Source organism: Pseudophryne corroboree, chromosome 5 (assembly GCF_028390025.1).
Source record: "Pseudophryne corroboree isolate aPseCor3 chromosome 5, aPseCor3.hap2, whole genome shotgun sequence".
In the NCBI taxonomy this organism is placed as follows: domain Eukaryota; kingdom Metazoa; phylum Chordata; class Amphibia; order Anura; family Myobatrachidae; genus Pseudophryne; species Pseudophryne corroboree.
The window spans coordinates 543,299,288-543,324,324 of record NC_086448.1 but is presented as its reverse complement, the minus strand read 5'-3'; the positions used below and the strand labels follow the sequence as shown (position 1 = coordinate 543,324,324).

General features: G+C 47.1%; 1 long non-coding RNA gene across 1 annotated transcript in view; it reads left to right on the top strand.

The window, feature by feature from the left end:
* The first annotated feature begins 15,575 nt into the window (after window positions 1-15,575).
* The window catches only part of LOC134929199 (uncharacterized), a 70,603-nt gene continuing 61,141 nt past the window's right edge, over window positions 15,576-25,037 (top strand). Inside the window, exon 1 of the long non-coding RNA XR_010178372.1 lies at window positions 15,576-15,676. This is a non-coding gene — a long non-coding RNA (uncharacterized LOC134929199). The remainder of the gene's footprint in view (window positions 15,677-25,037) is intronic.

Sequence of the window (25,037 nt, the reverse complement as noted above, 5' to 3'; positions counted from 1 at the left end):
TTTTAGATCTGACAATATATATTAAAGAGGGACTTATGCATACAAAATCTTTCTTCAAGCCTACGGATACCAACTCTTACATTCCCACAGGAAGTAATCACCATCCCAACTGGATTAAAAACATTCCCAAGAGCCAGTTTAGACGTATGAGGAGAAACTGTACGGAAATAGAAATATATAAAAAACAGGCGGATGATGTGAAAAATAAATTCCTTGCTAAAGGGTACCAGAAAGAATCTATGGATATACATATTGAAGAAATAGCAAGAATAGATAGGGAGGATATCTTGAGACCCAAAACACAGAGAGAAGAAGAGGGGGTCATGTTACCATTTATCACTACTTTTAATAGTCAATATAGAGAGATGGAAAATATCATTAGGAAACACTGGCACTTGTTATCTAGGGACCCCGTTTTAAAACCCCTAATAAAGCCACAACCAAAATTTATTTATCGAAGAGCCTCAAATCTGAGGCAGAGGATTGTGAAAAGTGCAATTCCTCCAAAGAAATCCAACAGAATAAAGACCAAGGGTTTTCACAGGTGTGGCTTATGTAAAATGTGCCAGACTCATAGAACGCAGGCATCAAAAACTGAACAATATCATTCTACATCTACAGGAATCAAATATGATATAAAAGAGTTCATCACTTGCAATACAAAAAATTGCATATATTTGATGGAATGCAGGTGTGGCTTGCAGTACATTGGACGTACTTCTAGATCATTAAAAACAAGATGGGCGGAGCACGTCAGAAATATAGAAAAGGGGCTAGTCACCCATTCTGTATCCAACCACTTTAAGGAAGTCCACAATAGTAAATGCGAGGGTTTAACCAATGTGATAGGAATTAGAGCTGTGCAAAACCATTGGAGAAGGAACAATGGAGAAGAGATACTAGCACAAACAGAAATGAAACTTATATATGAAATGGGTACCCTCAATCCAAAAGGGTTAAATATGGACTTTGAATTAAAATGGTTTTTATAAATATTCCTCATATATGTATTTTATAATGTAGTTTATTTATAATCTCACTTTGTATGTTAATTGCACTGTACATGTATTTCTATGTTTAGTAATGTGATTTTAATATTGGGCAATGAAGAAACCAACTCACAAGGAGAATAGTAATACTTCCACCTTGTGTATAATATATGTATGTTTCCCCTTTGTATATATGTCCATATCGTAAGGGAACAGGGATACACTGTGGAACGCAGGTTGCCCATGCGCTCCAGAATATACTACACAGAGACCTCGATCACGGAGACCCGCAGCGCTACACGCGGCGCTTCCTGTAAAAGGTCTAAACAGGAACCGGAAGCGGCGTGCGTTCCACGGACTGTGGAACGCACGCGCCCGGAAGTACAGTACAGCGTGCGCTCCACTGGCCGTGGAGCACACGCGACTGAATAAAACTTTAAAATCCCCAACCTCCCTTTTAAATAGTATAGTTATCAACCAAAGGGCACTGTTCTTTTAAGTCATTTTATCAGGATATTAACCAGGAAGTACATTTTAATAACATTTTAAATTGATTTGTACCTGTAAGGATCCCTCCAATCAGGACACACTGTGGGGTTTAAAAAGACCTACCACACACACACACCACACACCTTGACAAAGGCTCCTAGAGGGCAGAAACGCGTTGGTGACTGATTGGAGGTACCTGCAGAAACCAGAGGGAACACGCTGATTGCTGCTATATACCCCGGGGAGCAATACTGCGAGCACTTTCGGGTGGGCCACTGTGACACCCCAAAACCTCTGGTACGTGGGTCCACCAATCTGTGGTGGATTACAGTTTTTTATCTTTTGTGAATTTGCACTTTGTGATTCAGACGTCCAGTGTTTCATGTTACTTTTGCATTTTATAAATAAATCAATTTTGCACTTCACAATAAGCAGTACTTCACTATATATTGCTATTTTCCTCCTATTTCCGGACATATTATCTCTGGACGGAGAGGTGAAGGAGCGTTAGAAAAGCATTGCTATCGGAGTTTGCAAGGATAAAGGAAGTGATAATACATGCGTGATCGGGTGGGCACTATTGACACCCCACTAAATCTGGTACGTAGGTCCACCGTATTCAGGTGGATAGAAAAATATTTTCTGCTGTCTATTACTTTATATATGCGATTGAAATTTTTGTGAACCCATTTGATCCCTACGGTACTTCACTATATACTAATTCTTTTTTGAGGATATCGTATAACATTGGAACAAGAAAGTACTGCCGATAAGCCATCTGTAGATTAAAATTTCCCTATCTGAACAAAGAGACATCACCCGTAGTAACCCAGGGAGCGCACCTCAGCAAAACTATAGAACTAAGACTGAACCTTTTGGGAAATTGATGACCTTCCCGGCTGGGGGATTGCAGCACCTTTGAACTGAAGCGCCATCTGTACACATTTTTTTCCTGAACCTAGATGGTATTTGGTACCGGGGACACAGTACCTCAATCAAGTCTCTAGTTGCCTCTGAATTAACGGTGGATAACGGAACCACGTTTCTCACCGCCAAGGCTGCCAAGGCCTGAGTTATCTGCTTTGCAGCAGGGTGACTGCTGTGATATTTCATCTTCCTCGCAAAGGACTGTTGGACAGTCAATTGCTTACTGGAAGTAGTACAAGTGGTCTTCCGACTTCCCCTCTGGGATGACGATAGACTCCCAGCAGCAACAACAGCAGCGCCAGCAGCAGTAGGCGTTACACTCAAGGATGCATCGGAGGAATCCCAGGCAGGAGAAGACTCGTCAGACTTGACAGTGACATGGCCTGCAGGACTATTGGCTTTCCTGGGTAAGGAGGAAATTGACACTGAGGGAGTTGGTGGTGTGGTTTGCAGGAGCTTGGTTACAAGAGGAAGGGATTTAGTTGTCAGTGGACTCCTTCCGCTGTCACCCAAAGTTTTTGAACTTATCACTGACTTCTGATGAATGCGGTCCAGGTGACGTATAAGGGAGGATGTTCCTAGGTGGTTAACGTCCTTACCCCTACTTATTACAGCTTGACAAAGGCAACACACGGCTTGACACCTGTTGTCCGCATTTGTGTTGAAATAATTCCACACCGAAGAGCTGATTTTTTTTGTATTTTGACCAGGCATGTCAATGGCCATATTCGTCCCACGGACAACAGGTGTCTCCCCGGGTGCCTGACTTAAACAAACCACCTCACCATCAGAATCCTCCTTGTCAATTTCCTCCCCAGCGCCAGCAACACCCATATCCTCATCCTGGTGTACTTCAACAGTGACATCTTCAATTTGACTATCAGGAACTGGACTGCGGGTGCTCCTTCCAGCACTTGCAGGGGGTGTGCAAATGGTGGAAGGCGCAAGCTCTTCCCGTCCAGTGTTGGGAAGGTCAGGCATCGCAACCGACACAATTGGACTCTCCTTGGGGATTTGTGATTTAGAAGAACGCACAGTTCTTTGCTATGCTTTTGCCAGCTTAAGTCTTTTCATTTTTCTAGCGAGAGGATGAGTGCTTCAATCCTCATGTGAATCTGAACCACTAGCCATGAACATATGCCAGGGCCTCAGCCGTTCCTTGCCACTCCGTGTCGTAAATGGCATATTGGCAAGTTTACGCTTCTCCTCAGACGCTTTCAATTTTGATTTTTGGGTCATTTTACTGAACTTTTGTTTTTTGGATTTTACATGCTCTCTACTATGACATTGGGCATCGGACTTGGCAGACGACGTTGATGGCATTTCATCGTCTCGGCCATGACTAGTGGCAGCAGCTTCAGCACGAGGTGGAAGTGGATCTTGATCTTTCCCTATTTTAACCTCCACATTTTTGTTCTCCATTTTTTAATGTGTGGAATTATATGCCAGTATCAATAGCAATGGCCTACTACTATATATACTGCGCACAACTGAAATGCACCACAGGTATGGATGGATAGTATACTTGACGACACAGAGGTAGGTACAGCAGTGGCCTACTGTACCGTACTGCTATATATTATATACTGGTGGTCAGCAAACTGTGCAAAAATGAAATGCACCACAGGTATGGATGGATAGTATACTTGACGACACAGAGGTAGGTACAGCAGTGGCCTACTGTACCGTAATGCTATATATTATATACTGGTGGTCAGCAAACTGTGCAAAAATGAAATGCACCACAGGTATGGATGGATAGTATACTTGACGACACAGAGGTAGGTACAGCAGTGGCCTACTGTACCGTAATGCTATATATTATATACTGGTGGTCAGCAAACAGTGCAAAACTGAAATGCACCACAGGTATGGATGGATAGTATACTTGACGACACAGAGGTAGGTACAGCAGTGGCCTACTGTACCGTACTGCTATATATTATATACGGTCAGCAAACTGTGCAAAAATGAAATGCACCACAGGTATGGATGGATAGTATACTTGACGACACAGAGGTAGGTACAGCAGTGGCCTTCTGTACCGTACTCCTATATATTATATACTGGTGGTCAGCAAAATTATGCACTGTACTCCTACTATATACTGTCTACAATGCAGCACAGATATGGAGTGTTTTTCAGGCAGACAGCGTATACTGGTGGTCACTGGTCAGCAAAACTCTGCACTGTACTACTCCTCCTATATAATATTATACTGGTGGTCCCCAGTCCCCACAATAAAGCAGCACACTGAGCACAGATATGGAGTGTTTTTCAGGCAGACAACGTATACTGGTGGTCACTGTCAGCAAAACTCTGCACCGTACTCCTCCTATATAATACAGCTGCTCCCCAGTCCCCACAATAAAGCAGTGTGAGCACAGATATATGCAGCACACTGAGCACAGATAAGGAGCATTTTTTTCAGGCAGAGAACGGATAAAACTGGTGGTCACTGATCAGCAAAACTCTGCACTGTACTCCTCCTATATTATACAGCTGCTCCCCAGTCCTCCCCACAATTAAGCAATAAAGCACAATCAATCAAGTTCAACAATAAATGGAGAGGACGCCAGCCACGTCCTCTCCCTAACATTTCCAATGCACGAGTGAAAATGGCGGCGACGCGCGGCTGCTTATATAGAATCCGAATCTCGCGAGAATCCGACAGCAGGATGATGACGTTCGGGCGCGCTCGGGTTAACCAAGCCATACGGGAGAATCCGAGTATGCCTCGGACCCGTGTAAAATGGGTAAAGTTCGGGTGGGTTCGGTTTCCGAGTAACCGAACCCGCTCATCACTAATTAGAAGGACTTCCTATGTGGCCGTTTTAGTTCCATATACACTATACATATTTTATCTTATGTTACATTTTTAATAAATGATAATTTGTTTTAACTGAACCACAGTTTACATGTTTGTTCTATCCGAATAATCCCAAGCGCTTCCTTTCTTTTTGATTATTGTTTTATACTTAAAGAGATCCACAGAATCCTTTGGTGGCAGCTGGTAGTTGCGCCGTGACAGCCTTTGTTCTGTGTTTATGTTGCCTATAGTAAGTAGCAACCAATCAGATTCTACTTATTTATCTACCACCTTCTATAAGATAATATCAAGAATCTGATTGGTTACTATGGGCAACACCTCCACTTCTAGCAACCCGCACTTTAGTAAATATACCTATAAGAGTGCTGTAGACCTACTGTGGACAAATCTGGCCATCGTGGAAACCATTTCGGAGGACCAGCAGTGTTAACCGTACAATGGAGGGGACTATTACATACTGCGTTGCCTTTCATCGCTAAGGACCATAAATAGCTGGATACAGACTACTACAAGATATTTTACATCTGTCTGATTCCATAGTGATTTACCAAAAATGGACTTGTGAACTTATAGGGGGTAATTCTGAGTTGATCGCAGCAGGATTTTTGTTAGCAGTTGGGCAAAACCATGTGCACTGCAGGGGAGGTAGATATAACATGTGCAGAGAGAGTAAAGGGCCCTACAGACATGCCGATCCGCCACCGAGCTGCCCGACGGCGGATACGTCCGACGGGCGACCCGGCGGCGGGGGGGCAGTGACGGGGGGAGTGAAGTTTCTTCACTCCCCCGTCACGCGGCTCCATTGAAGTGCAGGCAAATATGGACGAGATCGTCCATATTGGCATGCATGCACAGCCGACGGGGGACCAGCGATGAACGAGTGCGGGGCCGCGCATCGTTCATCGCTGGAGCCTCCACACTGAAAGATATGAACGAGTTCTCGTTCATTTATGACGAGATCGTTCATATCTTTCAAACAAATCGGCATGTGTGTAGGGCCTATTAGATTTGGTTGTGGTGTGTTCAATCTGCAATCTAAATTGCAGTGTAAAAATAAAGCAGCCAGTATTTACCCTGCACAGAAACAAAATAACCCAACTCTCTCTGCACATGTTATATCTGCCTCCCCTGCAGTGCACATGGGCCCTCATTCCGAGTTGTTCGCTCGGTAATTTCTTCGCATCGCAGCGATTTTCCGCTAATTGCGCATGCGCAATGTTCGCACTGCGACTGCGCCAAGTAAATTTGCTAAGAAGGAGGTTTTTTCTTCGTTCTGGTGATCGTAATGTGATTGACAGGAAGTGGGTGTTTCTGGGCGGAAACTGGCCGTTTTATGGGAGTGTGTGAAAAAATGCTGCCGTTTCTGGGAAAAACACGGGAGTGGCTGGAGAAACGGGGGAGTGTCTGGGCGAACGCTGGGTGTGTTTGTGACGTCAAACCAGGAACGAAACTGACTGAACTGATCGCAGTGGCAGAGTAAGTGTCGAGCTACTCAGAAACTGCTAAGAAATTTCTATTTGCAATTTAGAGAATCTTTCGTTCGCAATTTTGCTAAGCTAAGATTCACTCCCAGTAGGCAGCGGCCTAGCGTGTGCAATGCTGCTAAAAGCAGCTTGCGAGCGAACAACTCGGAATGAGGGCCATGGTTTTGCCCAACTGCTAACAAAAATCCTGCTGCGATCAACTCAGAATTACCCCCATTATCAGTAATCCACATGCATTTGGTCCCTATACAGCACCTAATAAGAGCAATGGGAATAAGAGTGTGTCTTTTTAATACCTGTATATGTTTGTTTTAACTGAACTATTTTATTTGATTAAATTATTTTTAAATTGCATCCATATGTACTATGGTGTTAGAACTATCAGAATAGCGCTCTTATTTTATTATTTGCAAGGAATGAATATAAAAGACTGAAACATATGATTCAAAAGCACAAAGATAATTGAGCCTTAGTCTCTCGTCCTTAGCAGTAAAAGGGGATCCTAGCAGGACCTCATGGGTAATCAAGAAAATCCTAATATTTTTGGAGCCAGGGGCATTTTAAGAGAGGAGGGGGCCCATGTGCAGACTCCAGGTGGGCCCCCTCCTCTCCACGGAAAGGTGAGTATTAAAACAATATGGGTGCAATGTGTGCACACATTGCACCCATGATAGAAACGCCTATGGCCCTCATTCCGAGTTGATCGCTAGCTGCCGTTATTCGCAGCGCAGCAATCAGGATAAAAATCGGCACTTCTGCGCATGCGTACGGGCCGCAGTGCGCACGCGCAACGTACTTTCACACAAACCTATGCAGTTTCACACAAGGCCAAGCGACGCTTTTCAGTCGCTCTGCTGATCGTAGAGTGATTGACAGGAATGGGGTGTTTCTGGGTGGTATCTGGCCGTTTTTCGGGAGTGTGCTAAAAAAACACAGGCGTGTCAGGTAAAAACGCAGGCGTGCCTGGGGAAACGGGGAGTGGCTGGCCAAACGCTGGGCGTGTTTGTGACATCAAAGCAGGAACTAAACAGACTGAAGTGATCACATGGAAGGAGTAGGTCTGATGCTACTCTGAAACTGCTTGAAAAAATGTCAGCACTATTCTGCTAATCTTTCGTTCGCACTTCTGCTAAGCTAAGATACACTCCCAGAGGAAGGCGGTTTAGCGTTTCCACTGCTGCTAAAAGCAGCTAGCGAGCGATCAACTCGGAATGAGGGCCAATGTTTGGAGCTGTTATAAAGGAGTAATATTGCACATAAGTCCATGTAAAGGGCAGACCCTCATCAGTAGTGCAGAACCTATAATGAAAGGTAGGCCTTCCAAAACTGAGGTGACCTTCTTCTGCAGGTACTTTATATTGTTGTTGTTGTTGTTGTTGTTGTTGTTACATTCATAATTATAATAATACAGTATATGATACTAACAAACTTTTAGGGGTTTCCAATTACCTGCGATAGTGCCGCGGGCGCGAAAAAAATGAATGTGTTTCCCTTTTTCATCATCCTATACAATTAGGTCTAATGATGTGCACCGGACATTTTTCGGGTTTTGTGTTTTGGTTTTGGATTCGGTTCCGCGGCCATGTTTTGGATTCGGACGCGTTTTGGCAAAACCTCACCGAAAATTTTTTGTCGGATTCGGGTGTGTTTTGGATTCGGGTGTTTTTTAAAAAAAAAACCTAAAAAAACAGCTTAAATCATAGAATTTGGGGGTCATTTTGATCCCATAGTATTATTAACCTCAATAACCATAATTTCCACTCATTTCCAGTCTATTCTGAACACCTCACACCTCACAATATTATTTTTAGTCCTAAAATTTGTACCGAGGTCGCTAAATGGCTAAGCTAAGCGACACAAGTGGCCGACACAAAGACCTGGCCCATCTAGGAGTGGCACTGCAGTGTCAGGCATGATGGCACTTCAAAAAAATAGTCCCCAAACAGCACATGATGCAAAGAAAAAAAGAGGCGCACCAAGGTCGCTGTGTGACTAAGCTAAGCGACACAAGTGGCCGACACAAACACCTGGCCCATCTAGGAGTGGCACTGCAGTGTCAGGAAGGATGGCACTTCAAAACAATTGTCCCCAAACAGCAGATGATGCAAAGAAAAAAAGAGGTGCACCAAGGTCGCTGTGTGACTAAGCTAAGCGACACAAGTGGCTGACACAAAGACCTGGCCCATCTAGGAGTGGCACTGCAGTGTCAGGCAGGATGGCACTTCAAAAAAATTGTCCACAAACAGCACATGATGCAAAGAAAAATGAAAGAAAAAAGAGGTGCAAGATGGAATTGTCCTTGAGCCCTCCCACCCACCCTTATGTTGTATAAACAGGACATGCACACTTTAACGAACCCATCATTTCAGCGACAGGGTCTGCCACACGACTGTGACTGAAATGACTAGTTGGTTTGGGCCCCCACCAAAAAAAGAAGCAATCAATCTCTCCTTGCACAAACTGGCTCTACAGAGGCAAGATGTCCACCTCATCATCATCCTTCGATTCCTCACCCCTTTAACTGTGTACATCCCCCTCCTCACAGATTATTAATTCGTCCCCACTGGAATCCACCATCTCAGGTCCCTGTGTACTTTGTGGAGGCAATTGTGCTGCTGGTGAATGTCTCCACGGAGGAATTGATTATAATTCATTTTGATGAACATCATCTTCTCCACATTTTCTGGAAGTAACCTCGTACGCCGATTGCTGACAAGGTGAGCGGCTGCACTAAACACTCTTTCGGAGTACACACTGGAGGGAGGGCAACTTAGGTAGAATAAAGCCAGTTTGTGCAAGGGCCTCCAAATTGCCTCTTTTTCCTGCCAGTATACGTGCGGACTGTCTGACGTGCCTACTTGGATGCAGTCACTCATATAATCCTCCACCATTCTTTCAATGGTGAGAGAATCATTTGAAGTGACAGTAGACGACATGTCAGTAATCATTGGCAGGTCCTTCAGTCCGGACCAGATGCCAGCGGGTGGGCTCGGAATTCTTAGCCTTTTCCTCGCACCCCCAGTTGCGGGAGAATGTGAAGGAGGAGATGTTGACGGGTCACGTTCCGCTTGACTTGACAATTTTCTCACCAGCAGGTCTTTGAACCTCTGCAGACTTGTGTCTGCCGGAAAGAGAGATACAACGTAGGTTTTAAATCTAGGATCGAGCACGGTGGCCAAAATGTAGTGCTCTGATTTCAACAGATTGACCACCCGTGAATCCTGGTTAAGCGAATTAAGGGCTCCATCCACAAGTCCCACATGCCTAGCGGAATCGCTCTGTTTTAGCTCCTCCTTCAATGTCTCCAGCTTCTTCTGCAAAAGCCTGATGAGGGGAATGACCTGACTCAGGCTGGCAGTGTCTGAACTGACTTCACGTGTGGCAAGTTCAAAGGGTTGCAGAACCTTGCACAACGTTGAAATCATTCTCCACTGCGCTTGAGTCAGGTGCATTACCCTCCTTTGCCTATATCGTGGCCAGATGTATAGGCTTGAATGGCCTTTTGCTGCTCCTCCATCCTCTGAAGCATATAGAGGGTTGAATTCCACCTCGTTACCACCTCTTGCTTCAGATGATGGCAGGGCAGGTTCAGGATTGTTTGGTGGTGCTCCAGTCTTCTGTACGCGGTGGCTGAATGCCGAAAGTGGCCCGCAATTCTTCGGGCCACCGACAGCATCTCTTGCACGCCCCTGTCGTTTTTTAAATAATTCTGCACTACCAAATTCAATGTATGTGCAAAACATGGGACGTGCTGGAATTTGCCCAGATGTAATGCACGCACAATATTGGTGGCGTTGTCCGATGTCACAAATCCCCAGGAGAGTCCAATTGGGGTAAGCCATTCTGCGATGATCTTCCTCAGTTTCCGTAAGAGGTTGTCAGCTGTGTGCCTCTTCTGGAAAGCGGTGATACAAAGCGTAGCCTGCCTAGGAACGAGTTGGCGAGATGCTGCTACTGGTGCCGCCGCTGCTGTTCTTGCTGCGGGAGGCAATACATCTACCCAGTGGGCTGTCACAGTCATATAGTCCTGAGTCTGCCCTGCTCCACTTGTCCACATGTCCGTGGTTAAGGATATAACTACATTTTTTAGGACACTGGTGACTCTTTTTCTGAGGTCTGTGTACATTTTCGGTATCGCCTGCCTAGAGAAATGGAACCTAGATGGTATTTGGTACCGGGGACACAGTACCTCAATCAAGTCTCTAGTTGCCTCTGAATAAACGGTGGATACCGGAACCACGTTTCTCACCGCCCAGGCTGCCAAGGCCTGAGTTATCTGCTTTGCAGCAGGATGACTGCTGTGATATTTCATCTTCCTCGCAAAGGACTGTTGGACAGTCAATTGCTTACTGGAAGTAGTACAAGTGGTCTTCCGACTTCCCCTCTGGGATGACGATCGACTCCCAGCAGCTACAACAGCAGTGCCAGCAGCAGTAGTCGTTACACTCAAGGATGCATCGGAGGAATCCCAGGCAGGAGAGGACTCGTCAGACTTGCCAGTGACATGGCCTGCAGGACTATTGGCTTTCCTGGGTAAGGAGGAAATTGACACTGAGGGAGTTGGTGGTGTGGTTTGCAGGAGCTTGGTTACAAGAGGAAGGGATTTAGTGGTCAGTGGACTCCTTCCGCTGTCACCCAAAGTTTTTGAACTTGTCACTGACTTATGATGAATGCACTGCAGGTGACGTATAAGGGAGGATGTTCCGAGGTGGTTAATGTCCTTACCCCTACTTATTACAGCTTGACAAAGGCAACACACGGCTTGACACCTGCTGTCCGCATTTGTGTTGAAATAATTCCACACCGAAGAGCTGATTTTTTTTTTATTTTGACCAGGCATGTCAATGGCCATATTCGTCCCACGGACAACAGGTGTCTCCCTGGGTGCCTGACTTAAACAAACCACCTCACCATCAGAATCCTCCTTGTCAATTTCCTCCCCAGCGACAGCAACACCCATATCCTCATCCTGGTGTACTTCATCTTCAATTTGACTATCAGGAACTGGACTGCGGGTGCTCCTTCCAGCACTTGCAGGGGGCGTGCAAATGGTGGAAGGCGCAAGCTCTTCCCGTCCAGTGTTGGGAAGGTCAGGCATCATAACCGACACAATTGGACTCTCCTTGGGTATTTGTGATTTAGAAGAACGCACAGTTCTTTGCTGTGCTTTTGCCAGCTTAAGTCTTTTCATTTTTCTAGCGAGAGGATGAGTGCTTCCATCCTCATGTGAAGCTGAACCACTAGCCATGAGCATAGGCCAGGGCCTCAGCCGTTCCTTGCCACTCCGTGTCGTAAATGGCATATTGGCAAGTTTACGCTTCTCCTCAGACGCTTTTAATTTTGATTTTTGGGTCATTTTACTGAACTTTCGTTTTTTGGATTTTACATGCTCTCTACTATGACATTGGGCATCGGCCTTGGCAGACGACGTTGATGGCATTTCATCGTCTCGGCCATGACTAGTGGCAGCAGCTTCAGCACGAGGTGGAAGTGGATCTTGATCTTTCCCTATTTTAACCTCCACATTTTTGTTCTCCATATTTTAATGTGTGGAATTATATGCCAGTATCAATAGCAATGGCCTACTACTATATATACTGCGCACAACTAAAATGCACCACAGGTATAGAATGTAGATGGATAGTATACTTAATGACGACACAGAGGTAGGTACAGCAGTGGCCTTCCGTACCGTACTGCTATATATAGTATACTGGTGGTCACTGTGTCAGCAAACTGCAAAACTAAAATGCACCACAGGTATAGAATGTAGATGGATAGTATACTTAATGACGACACAGAGGTAGGTACAGCAGTGGCCTTCCGTACCGTACTGCTATATATAGTATACTGGTGGTCACTGTGTCAGCAAAACTCTGCACTGTACTCCTCCTATATAATATTATACTGGTGGTCCCGACTCCCCAGTCCCCACAATAAAGCAGCACGCTGAGCACAGATATGGAGTGTTTTTCAGGCAGACAACGTATAATGGTGGTCACTGTCAGCAAAACTCTGCACTGTACTCCTCCTATATAATATTAATTATACTTGTGGTCCCCAGTCCCCACATTAAAATAAAGCAGCACACTGAGGACAGATATGGAGTGTTTTTCAGGCAGACAACGTATACTGGTGGTCACTGTCAGCAAAACTCTGCACTGTACTCCTGCTATATAATACAGCTGCTCCCCAGTCCCCACAATTAAGCAGTGTGAGCACAGATATATATGCAGCACACTGAGCACAGATATGGAGCGTTTTTTTCAGGCAGAGAACGGATAACTGGTGGTCACTAATCAGCAAAACTCTGCACTGTACACCTCCTATATTATACAGCTGCTCCCCAGTCCTCCCCACAATGAATTAAGCAATAATGCACAATCAAATTCAACAATAACGGAGAGGACGCCAGCCACGTCCTCTCCATAACATTTGCAATGCACGAGTGAAAATGGCGGCGACGCGCGGCTGCTTATATAGAATCCGAATCTCGCGAGAATCCGACAGCGGGATGATGACATTCGGGCGTGCTCGGTTTACCCGAGCCATACGGGAGAATCCGAGTATGGCTCGGACCCGTGTAAAAAGGGTGAAGTTCGGGGGGGGGGGGTTCGGTTTCCGAGAAACCGAACCCGCTCATCACTAATTAGGTCCCACGAAGACCTACTGTATGTATTTTTGTGGCACTTATTGCGGGTCTAGGGGGCAATTATCGCAGATTATGCTTCGCATGCCTGAGGATTATGCTTTGCATGCCGATAAATGTGGGGTTGAGCGTGCCATATCGGGGCTAAATGGATGGCCCCGGCAAACCAATTAGCCGTGGTAAGTTATGGCGGCTAATTGGATACCCCCTTTGACTGGATCACAGATGTAAGAACTTCAACGTTTTAATTTAGCAATTGCTTGGGAGAGAAATGTTTATGAGTTGTTTTATCCATCTGTACACATTGATTTGCCACAATAATAATAAGTAGCAGCAAATAGTAAGCACTTTGCCATCAGATTAGCTAAAATGTAGTATAGCATGAATTATACAAAACATCTGACCAGAAGGGTACATTGCCTCATGCTACTTTCCCCATTCCTTGGTCCTGTCACTAGTGTTAAATAGTAACCAGGTATTTATCAGATTCGGTGGCACATTCCTTAGCTGCCCATTATTGCTTTTCTCTATCTCACTGTGACCTTTGCTTTTGAAGCAATAGAAGTGTAACCTAAAATAATTGTGTTGCTATACTGCATAAACCATATAAATTATATATGTTTGGAATAATGTACACCTCACGAGAAGTCTTTCAGGAGTCCCTTAGTTCTTTTATTATGCATGATGTACAAGGCCACAGGTACGCTTTTATGTTGTCAGAAATGTCAGGTAACTTCTATATATTAAAGGTTTTTAAGCTGCAACAAAATAAATTGCTCTGCATTTTCTAATAGAATATGGCAGTACAGAACTAGTTGCTTACCAACGTAGTAAAAAACTGGAATATATTCAAATGTGATATTTTTTTGTGAAGAAACAGATTGCAAAATGTAATTATAAACTTCTTGCCTCATGCTTAGATTGATTCAGGCAATACATGATCAACTACTGTAGCTTGGCAGAGTCCGAGGATGTCTATGTGTTTGGAACAAGGGGATTATAAATATGTCAGGGGAATTCCCTGTCCTATCTAACACTGAAATACTATCATTACTAGGAGTGTTTGAAAAACATGTTTGTTAGAGTTAATTATTATCTTTAAACAGCTTGTGTACATACATTTCCTTTCTGATCCCATTCTCCTAGCATTTTTCATTTCATTCATGGCAATCATATGTATTCCATTGATCACAGTATTTTTATTTTGGTTTTCAAAAAGTTCATCTTTTAGTCTTATAGGCCCTACACACTGGCCGATTTTTTGAAAGATATGAACGATCTCGTTCATAAATGAACGAGAACTCGTTCATATCTTTCAGTGTGGAGGCTCCAGCGATGAACGATGCGCGGTCCCGCGCTCGTTCATCGCTGGTCTCCCGTCGGCTGTGCATGCAGGCCAATATGGACGATCTCGTCCATATTTGCCTGCAGTTCTATGGAGCCGCGTGACGGGGGGAGTGAAGAAACTTCACTCCCCCCCGTCACTGCCCCCCCGCCGCCGGGTCGCTCGTCGGCCGTATCCGCCGTCGGGCAGCTCGGCGGCGGGTCGGCCAGTGTGTAGGGCCCCTTAATCTCTGATTAATTTTCAATGCTATATAAATTATGAATATAATGTACTTCTGGCTTTATTTTCTTTGTACAGAGGGGGTGACAACATGTACTGGTCATATCCTACATACATGTAGGAATGCACAACATCATCTGATCTGTCACATATGTGCACATGGCATGAACTGACATGGAGAATCAGGCATGAAGCTATTGGGTGCTGGTCTTCCAGGTCATGATGTGGTATCACAGCCAACTTTTGCCTGCCAAGATAAGAAACAGGGAGGGGGGGTACAGCTACCAAATGGGAGGCAGTGATAGTGTATTTGTAGAATAGTTACTATTGAAATATACATACAGCTCAGAGGCGTCGGAACTGGGGGGGCAAGGGGGCAGCTCGCCCCCCCCAAACATAGAGAGGCGCCGATCAGGATAGAGGAGGAGCGGAGGAGCGATGTGCGGTCAGGTGAAAGACCGCACATTACATCCTCCGCTCCGTGTAGTGAACATCCCGCGCCCAGTGTGGACCCCTCCCCCGTCATTTTCAGGCATTTTTTTGTTTGTTATAGCTGCCGCTGCGCTGCAAGTCACACAGCAGCAGCAGCAGCAGCAGCATCCCTGCAGCCAGAGGAGCTCCGCCTCCTTGAGTTCCGCTCTGCGAGGTGCGAGCATCCCGGCCGTCAGCTTGAGGGAGGAGGGGATCTCTCCGCGCGCGATGGATGCAGCCGATGGCGGATCTACTGAGCCTGGAGCTGGACAGGTGAGCGGGAACGGAGAGGGTGAGGAGGCTGGCTGTGGACTGTGCGGCTGGAGGCATCCCCGGGGACAGCGTGGGGGAGAGAGGGAAGAGACGGCTGGAGGCATCATCCCCTGTGACAGCGGGGGAGGGGGAGGAAGCTGCCTTAGACGCCGCTGGAAGCATCCCCTGTGACTAGGGGTAGAGGAGGCTGGCTGTGCCACTGGAGGCATCCTCTGTGCTCTGTGAAAGGGGGGGTGGGGGAGGAGGCTGTCAGTGCTGCTGGGAGGCATCCCCTGCCCCTGTCACCGTGCAGTGGGGGGGGGGGGTTAGGAGGCTGGCTGTGCCCTATCATTCACTATCCCCCTGTCACCCTCACCATGTCACCCACTATCCACCTGTCACCCTCACTATGTCACCCGCTATCCACCTGTCACCCTCACTATGTCACCCACTATCCACCTGTCACCCTCACCATGTCACCCACTATCGCCCTGTCGCCCTCACCATGTCACCCACTATCCCCCCGTCACCCTCACCATGTCACCCACTATCCCCCCCGTCACCCTCACCATGTCACCCACTATCCCCCGTCACCCTCACCATGTCACCCACTATCCACCTCTCACCATCACCATGTCACCCACTATTCCCGTCACCCTCACCATGTCACCCACTATCCCCCGTAACCCTCATGTCACCCACTATCCCCGTCACCCTCATTTCACCCACTATCCCCGTCACCCTCACCATGTCACCCACTATCCCCCCATCACCCTCACCATGTCACCCACTGTCACCCTCACCATGTCACCCACTATCCCCCCGTCACCCTCACCATGTCACCCATTATCCCCCGTCACCCTCATGTCACCCACTATCCCCGTCACCCTCACCATGTCACCCACTATCCCCCCATCACCCTCACCATGTCACCGACTATCCCCCTGTCACCCTCACCATGTCACCTACTAACCACCTCTCACCCTCACCTTGTCACCCACTATCCACCTGTCACCCTCACCATGTCACCCACTATCCCCCTGTCACCCTCACCATGTCACCCACTATCCCCCTGTCACCCACTATCCACCTGCCACCCTCACTATGTCACCCACTATCCACCTGTCACCCACACCATGTCACCCACTATCCACCTGTCACCCTCACCATATCACCCACTATCCCCCTGTCACCCTCACCATGTCACCCATTATCTCCCTGTAGCTCTCTCTCCCTGTCACCCTCTCTACCTTTCACCCAGTGTCTCCATCACCTAGTATCTCCCTGTCTCCCTCACCGTCACCCACTATTTTTCTGTCACCCAATGTCTTTTTGTAAGCCACTATTTCCCTGACACTTTCTATTTCCCTGTCACACCTCCTTGCTGAGAAATGCCTCATGAAAAGCAGCTCCCCCCTCTCTGCCTCCTTACTGAGGGAGCCGCACAGTTCTGCCTGTTGCTGCCGCTGCTGCCAGAGCCTGTCTCACTTACCACAGGCAGAGCAGCAGTGGCGATGGCGGCATGAAGAGATGTGCCGCTCACCCGCCCAGGAAGACCACACTATCTCAGGCAGCTCTAGGTACTCTCCGAGTCCCGAGCTCCGCCTCCCCAGTGGGCTGCTCTAAATCAAAGTGATAGCCGTAGCACACAGACAGAATCCCATGTGTGACAGGCTGCTGTCTCTTCCTAAAGAAAAGAGGAGGCGCTACTTACACTCCAAATATATGGTAATCAGCAGTCGGGGGGGGGGGGGGGGGGGGGTAGTGGCTCTCCGTATGTTATAATCTGTATGTGAATGTTTAATCCACACTTGGATTTAGAGTATTTCATTTGTTCTAATAAAGCTATTTTTATATGCCCCTTCCCTCACTCCCTGTAAGTCCATCCTCGGTGCCCCTGCCCTTACCCTCCCTGTAACTCCCCCCTCAGTGCCCCTGCCTTGACCCTCCCTTTAACACCCCATCAGCACCCATTCCCTCACCCTCCCTGTAACTCCCCGTCAGCATCCCTGCCCTCACCCTCCATGTTGCTCCCCCCTCAGTGTGCACTCATCCTCCTTCTAACTCCCCCCTCAGCATCCCTACTCTCACCCTCCCTGTAACTCTCCCCTCAGCGTCCCAGTCCTCATCCTTCCTGTAACTCGACCCTCAGTGCTCCTCATGCTCCTTCGAACTCCCTGTCAGCACCCATGCCCTCACCCTCCCTGTAACTCCCCGTCTGTGTCCCTGCCCTCACCCGCCATGTAACTACCCATCAGTGTCCCTGCCTCACCCGCCATGTAACGCCCCGTCAGCATCTCTGCCCTCACCCTCCCTGTAACTCCCCCCTCAGTGCTCCTCACGCTCCTTCTAACTCCCTGTCAGCACCCATGCCCTCACCCTCCCTGTAACTCCCCGTCTATGTCCCTGCCTTCACCCTCCCTGTAACTCCCATGGCCACTACTATCAGTCACCATGACGCCAGCACTGCACTGGTCACTGCTAGTGCTTGACCTACTCTCCCTGCTACATGGGGCACATGGTGGGAAACTAGAGTGGCATGGGAGAGCTGAGCTGCTTATTTTGCTGTTCTGTGTTCAAATAGTCGCCACCTCCAGGGGTAGTGTATATTTGCCGTGCAAGTGTTCGACTGCATGTGTACGCCGAGCTGCTAAAATCCACTAAAATCCACTTTGTGCAGTCTCTGCGCAGCCTACGACTTACTCCTATAGTGCGATCACATCAGGCTGATCGGGCCGGAGCTGACACCAGACACCCTCCCTGAAAACGCTTGGGCACACCTGCGGTTTTCCGGACACTCCCAGTAAACGGTCAGTTTCCACCCACAAACTGCCACTTCCTGTCAATCACCTTGCAAACGCCCGTGCCAACGGATTTTTCGCATCATCCCCTCGATGACCAGCGACACCCTTTGTTGCTGTCCAACGCCACTGCGCCGTTGATACCTGATTGCCCACTGTGTGAAAACATACAGCAGCGATCAGATCTGAATGACCCCCTTAGTGTGGATCTGGCCTTCTCAGTGTATTTCAGGTGGATCTGGCCTTTAGCGATTCAGCAATTTAGGGGCGCCAAAATGAGACTATATCTTGCCCCCCCCAACCTAAAAACGTTCTGACGCCCCTGATACAGCTAATACCCTACTCATGGGGACGTAACCTGCATGCTGGGTGCAGCAAAAGACCAAATCCTCTTGCAGGAGTCCCTGGTGAAAACCACCAGTGCATTAACTGAATAGAAAGAACCAACAATCTGACCACAAATCATATACTCCGACCATGCACTATATTTAGCCAGTGAGCCATCTCTTAAGGACCTGTTACATTAATTGATCACTTGTGCTGATAAACAAGAAACATACATAATCAAATAACGCATTGTCTACAATCAGTAATTCAGCACATTGATGCCGCTCCTTAATCCAGCAAGCCCACACCCAAATGCTGATAAGGGTTGAATTTCTCCGCACCCAAGTATGATTGAGATCCCAATACCTGCAGAGGATTCTTGATCCAATGTTCAATTTAGTTTGAACTTCAACCATGAAAGTTTTCAGTGGAAATGTATCAAAGCTTTGAGAGAGATAAACTGGAGAGAGATAAAGTACTAATCAATCCAAGCTTTTATAAATCTCTATCTTCCACTGAAAATCCAAGGTCGCTTTTATAATTACTTTGTTATCGGGTCAAGCTATGGCATGGTACTCAAAACTCTGTGAAAGGTATGTTTCTCTGTTACTTGATGTGTAGGATGGTTTTCCATGAACCAGGTCAGGTTAACTGCTGCTTCCAGTTTTCTCCATGTAAGACAAGGTAACCAAATGGCAAGGCAATAAACCATTTAGTTTCGAACTCATGCATCTGAACTCCAGTAGAACAATAAAGTTTTGGTGGTGACTTTCTAGCAAGGTTTGTCCTCAGCTTTAAGGGTGGATTGTCCCCCTGTTATTTGCCCAAAACCCTGAAATAACTCATTTTTCTTTGTAATAAAGTTGATTTACAGTTCAGAGACAGACGAAAGGAAAAGGAACATCTACACTTTTCCAGCTTCAGATTTGTTTCTCATAGCATTACACCAGTTACACATGTTGACAAGCCTATACAAGTTGGTAGAGCTTGAATTTCACCCAGACAATGTGAAATAAAATGTAGGGGCAACCTATGCCTCTAGAAATATGGACATCTCATCGGTTCTTCAAGAATATGGAATGCCTGGGTAACAAGAAAAGCTTAACGGTTTTGAGGAGGCTATGTGGGTCATTCTGACCTGTTCGCGCGCTGCCGTTTTTCGCAGCACAGGGATCAGGTCACTACTGCGCATGCATATGCACCGCAATGCGCAGGCGCGTCATACGGGTACAAAGCGGATCGTTGCTGAGCGATGGATTTAACAAAGACTCCATTCGCACGGCCGATTGCAAGTAGATTTACAGGAAGAGGAAGAAGGCGTTTATGGGTGTCAACTGACCATTTTCTTGGCGTGTTTGGAAAAACGCAGGCGTGTTCAAGCGTTTGCAGGGCGAGTATCTGACGTCAATTCCGGGACCAGACAGGCTGAAGTGATCGCAAGGGCTGACTAAGTTCAGACCTACTCAGAAACTGCACAAAATGTTTTTGCAGAGCTCGGTTGCACAGGTGTTCGCACACTTGCAAAGCGAAAATACACTCCCATATAGGAGTAGACTATTTGATCGCAGCACTGCAAAAAGTTGCTAGCAAGTGATCAACTCGGAATGACCCCCTATGTTAGGTACCATTCGTCCTCCTCATAATAACACTTCTACTCATCTAACTATGGGGGTCATTCCGAGTTGATCGTAGCTGTGCTAAATTTAGCACAGTTACGATCATGAACACAGACATGCGGGGGGACCAGAGCCGGCCATAGGCATAGGCAAACTAGGCAATGTCCTAGGGCATTTGGTATGCCTAGGGGCATCAGCAGCTTCTGCTGATTAAAATGATATGTGGCATGCCTATATTCTGTGTGTAGCATTTCATATGCAGATACAGCCACAGTCTCACACAGTATATAGGCATGCTGCATATCATTTTAATCAGTAGAAGCTGCTTGTGCATCCTAGCCACATAACAATGCAAATAAGATGCATTTTCATTAAAAAAAGGTGCCAGATATTAGCATTGAGGCAATATTTATGAGGACACATCTGTATCCAAGCAGAGGCAGAGGTCACAGTGTTAGTGGCAGTGGGAGTGCTGTGTGCATGTGAGTGGGTTGGTTGTGCAGTAGTGTTTGGAATATGTGTAAGGAGCATTATGTGTGTCATGTAAAAATGCATTAATAATGTGCAACATACGTGTAAGAGACACTATGCATGTCATTATGTGTATAAGGGCATTAATAATGTGCGGCATATGTGTAAAAGGGTACTACTGTATATGTGTCATTATGTGTATAGGGGCACTAATAATGTGCAGCAAATGTGTAGGGGGCACTATGTGTGTCATTATGTGTATAAGGGCATTAATAATGTGCAGCTTATGTGTAAGGGACATTATGTGAAAAAGGGCATTAATAAATGTTGTCATAATGTGTAAGGCGCATTATGTTTAAAAGGACATTAGTAATGTGTCTCATATGTGTAAAGGGCATTACTGTGTGGAATTATGTGTATAAATGCATTACTAACGTGTGGCATTATGTGTATAAGGTGCTCTACTAAGTGGCGTTGCATATTGAAAGGGCACTACTGTGTCGTTTAATGTGACTAAAGAGCAATAGGGTGTGATGTAATGTGAATAAGGAGCAATTCAGTGTGATGCAATGTGAATAAGGGGCTCTACTGTGAGGAGTAACGTTTATAAGGTAAAGTGATACTACTGTGGGATGTAATATGAATTATGAACACTATCGCATGATCAAATGTGAATGAAGTTGCAGTACTGTGTGGCGTAATTGGAATTGGAGTTACCATTGTGTGGCCATGCCCCTTGTCAGCAAAAACACACCCCTTTTTGGGCTGTGCGTCAAATGTGCGAACTGTTCCTATTTAAAATATAGGGGGTACAAACACCAATATAAGGACTGCTATGGGTGAGGGGTGATGATGCTGGGAAAGAGGTGCAAGGTCAGAGGCGGAACCAGCGGTGGTGCTAGGGGGCACCAGCCAAAATCTTGCCTAGGGCATCATATTGGTTAGGGCCGGCTCTGGGGGGGACGCCCAGCAGAGGGCTAGCCTGCCCTGCATGTCAGTCCCTGCCGCATCACTGAAGTACAAAAGCATCGCACAGTGGCGATGCTTTTGTACTTTAGGAGTAGCTCCCGGCAAGCGCAGCTTTTGCGTCCAGGCCGGGAGCTACTCGTCACTGCCTGACTCGCAGCGGCCGCATGTGACATCACGCAGCCACTGCGGTCCACCCCCTGCATGGTTCGGCCACGCCTGCGTTTGCCGGACCGTGCCCACACAACGGTGGGCAAACGCCACCGTGTCGCCCTCTCCCGCCCGGTGACCGTCTCTGCCTGTCAATCAGGCAGAGGCAATCGCTAGGCAACGACAGCCGTTGTCTGCCAGCCATGTGCCGGCGCACGGCGGCACCGGCGCATGTGCAGTTCAGACCTGAATGCTGCGCTGAGCAGAACTGCAGTGAGCGATCAGGTCAGAATGACTCCCTGTGAACTTAAGGGTCTATTTCCTTGTCAGTATTTATTGATAAAGCTGCCTATTAAGCCACTATCTAATAATATGTTTCTTACAGCTGTAAATGGGAGCAGAATCTCTGACAGAACCCTCTACCAAAACATCATAAAAAAATCTCAATAATCATTAAAATCTCAATAGTCTTTAGTAAACAGAAAACTGAGGAATTGACACCTCATTGCATAGAAGTGGTTAAGCTAGTAGGGATCCTGGCAGTCACAATGCCGATGCTGGAATCCTGACTAACGGTGAAATCCCGCCGCTGGAATACCGGCCCCACGCGCTATTCTGTTGTGGACACCCATAGAGGGAGAACATAACCTGTGTCGAGCGCAGCGAGCCACTGTGCCCGCAGTGTGGCGAGCACAGCAAGCCCACAAGGGGCTTTCTAGCCTTGCTGCCGGGATGGCTGGCATCCTGGTTGGCATCCCGGCTGCCAGTAATTCCTACTGAACCCTCATTGAGAATAGGACTTACCAATTAATTTTCTCCTGGGGACGATTCTGTTTGGTGGTAGAGTGATTCCATTATCATTGCTAGAATCTGAAGCCATTGCTGAATACATTAAAAATAACTTGCAAAAATCGAGCACACCACTGCATGTCATGCGGCCGCTGTCCCTGATTGTTTGACTCCCCCTTTGGGATGGATAGGCTGCACTGCACCGAGCTTCGACGGAGCTCCCTGGCCCAGCTTTGCCCACGCCTCTTTGCTGACCCCTCATGACCTTTCTCTAAACCTGCCACCCCACCGCCCCTGGTCCAGAGCTAAACTGTTGGAGCACTCTCCCTACCCTCTATTTTGTCGATTGCCCCCATTTCCACCTATTCAAGATGCCTAGAGGTGGTAAAAAGTCACAGGGGTCTGACCTCACACCTTTCCTTACTAAAAAAGCACCCCGGCCAAGAGCAGATCCGAAGTTTCTGAACACTCTCATGATCTCTTCGACTCCGACCCTGAAGACGATGATCTCACACCCCTTACCTGCTGAGACTTTCTCTCCCTACTTAAGGAGGTCAGTGATGTTAAGACCTCTGTAGAAGCTCGCCACTCCCTGAAGTCCGATATTGCGGAAATTAGCTCCAGAACTGATCACCTTGAATGATTGGTGGAAGAGGTGGTGACGTTCCAACAATCGGTTGAGACCGACCTCCATCAGATCCGCCAAGATGTTGCCCAATTGCGGGAGGAGCATGAAGACCAGGACAATAGGGCAAGGAGAAATAATTTGAGGATTCGGGGTATTCCTGAAGAGATTGAACCAGCCCACCTCGATCTTTACCTCAAGCGCCTCTTTACCCAGTTATCACCTGGTACCCCTGAAGATCATCTCCTTCTAGACCATGCTCATCGAGCCCTCCGGCATCGCTCCCAAGATTCTTCCCAACCTCGGGACGTCATTCTTAGAATGCATTATTTCACAGCGAAAGAGGCCATTATGAGAGAAGTTCACCGACTGTGATCTATAACCTTTCATGATGTCTCCCTACAGGTCTTCCAAGATCTCTCCCTGCTCACCCTGGCCAAACGTAGAGACTTTAAACCTATCACCTATCTGCTCTCCCAACATAACATCAAATACCACTAGGGTTTCCCCCTTCGCATCTTGGTATGGCATCAAGGAAAGCTACTCACGGCTAGGAACCCATCTGAGGCCCAATCGTTGTTATCCAAATTAGGCATTCATTCCAATGATCAGGACTTTTCTACTACACGCCTACCTCTGCGGTCACAGCGGAAGCCACCTCCCCCTCCGCGGTCGGAGTGGTTTACGGTTCTAGCATCTACGACCTCTCCAGCTCTGCCTCCAGTTCCTTGAGTTCACTTCAAGTTTTCTGACTTGATACTTTGTATTTTTATTTCTGTTGACCTATGTCGGTCATACTCCCTATTTGGGGAGTTGTTTCAACGAAGAGTTACCTTGTTCTGATTTTCCGAACCCTTGGTCGATTTTCAACTGTTATGTTATTGACCGTTATTGCAATGTGACATTCCGTCTCTTCTATGTTCTTCTTTTCTCTTCTTCTATTCTTCTCTGGCACTAGCGCTCCTTCTGCACTTCGATCTTGTTGTTTTTTTTCTAGCTTTTTCCCTCAGGCTCTTCAGGGAGGGTCTGTCTCCCAGCCGCTGCTGCGCGCTTTGTGATGCTCCGCCTGGATGCCTTGCTGCGCCCCGTTGGGGCTCATAGCCCCCTAGCTGACCTAGGTGCCCTTCCGACACCTAGTATCCCTTCCCCCTGTCAGCATCACCGGTCCTGGCCTCCACAGCCGGATGACCAGTTACACCTCTCTCCCGGTCCCCCCCCCTCCTCCCTTCCTTCTGACCACACAGTTTTATGCCTTTAATCCTTCTTACCTACTTCTTTACTTCCTTATGCTGCCACTACAGGTGTATATCTCTTCTATCCTGCCTGCTTCTCCACTGTTTGCCCATGGGTCTCCGGGTCCTTTCTTTTAATGTGAAGGGGCTCAATAGCCCCCAAAAATGGGGAAAGCTTTTTGCGTCTCTTAAACTCCATACGGGCGACTTGGTCTTTCTCCAGGAGACTTATTTCCTACATAATTCACACCCTGCACTCCAATGTAAACCTTATCCTGACTCCTTTTACGCATGCGACCATACAGCCAAAAAACGGGGAATCGCGATCCTGATTGCCCGTCACCTCACTTTTGAGCTTTTTGATACCCACGTCAACAAGGAGGGTCGGTTTCTTATTTTGGTGGG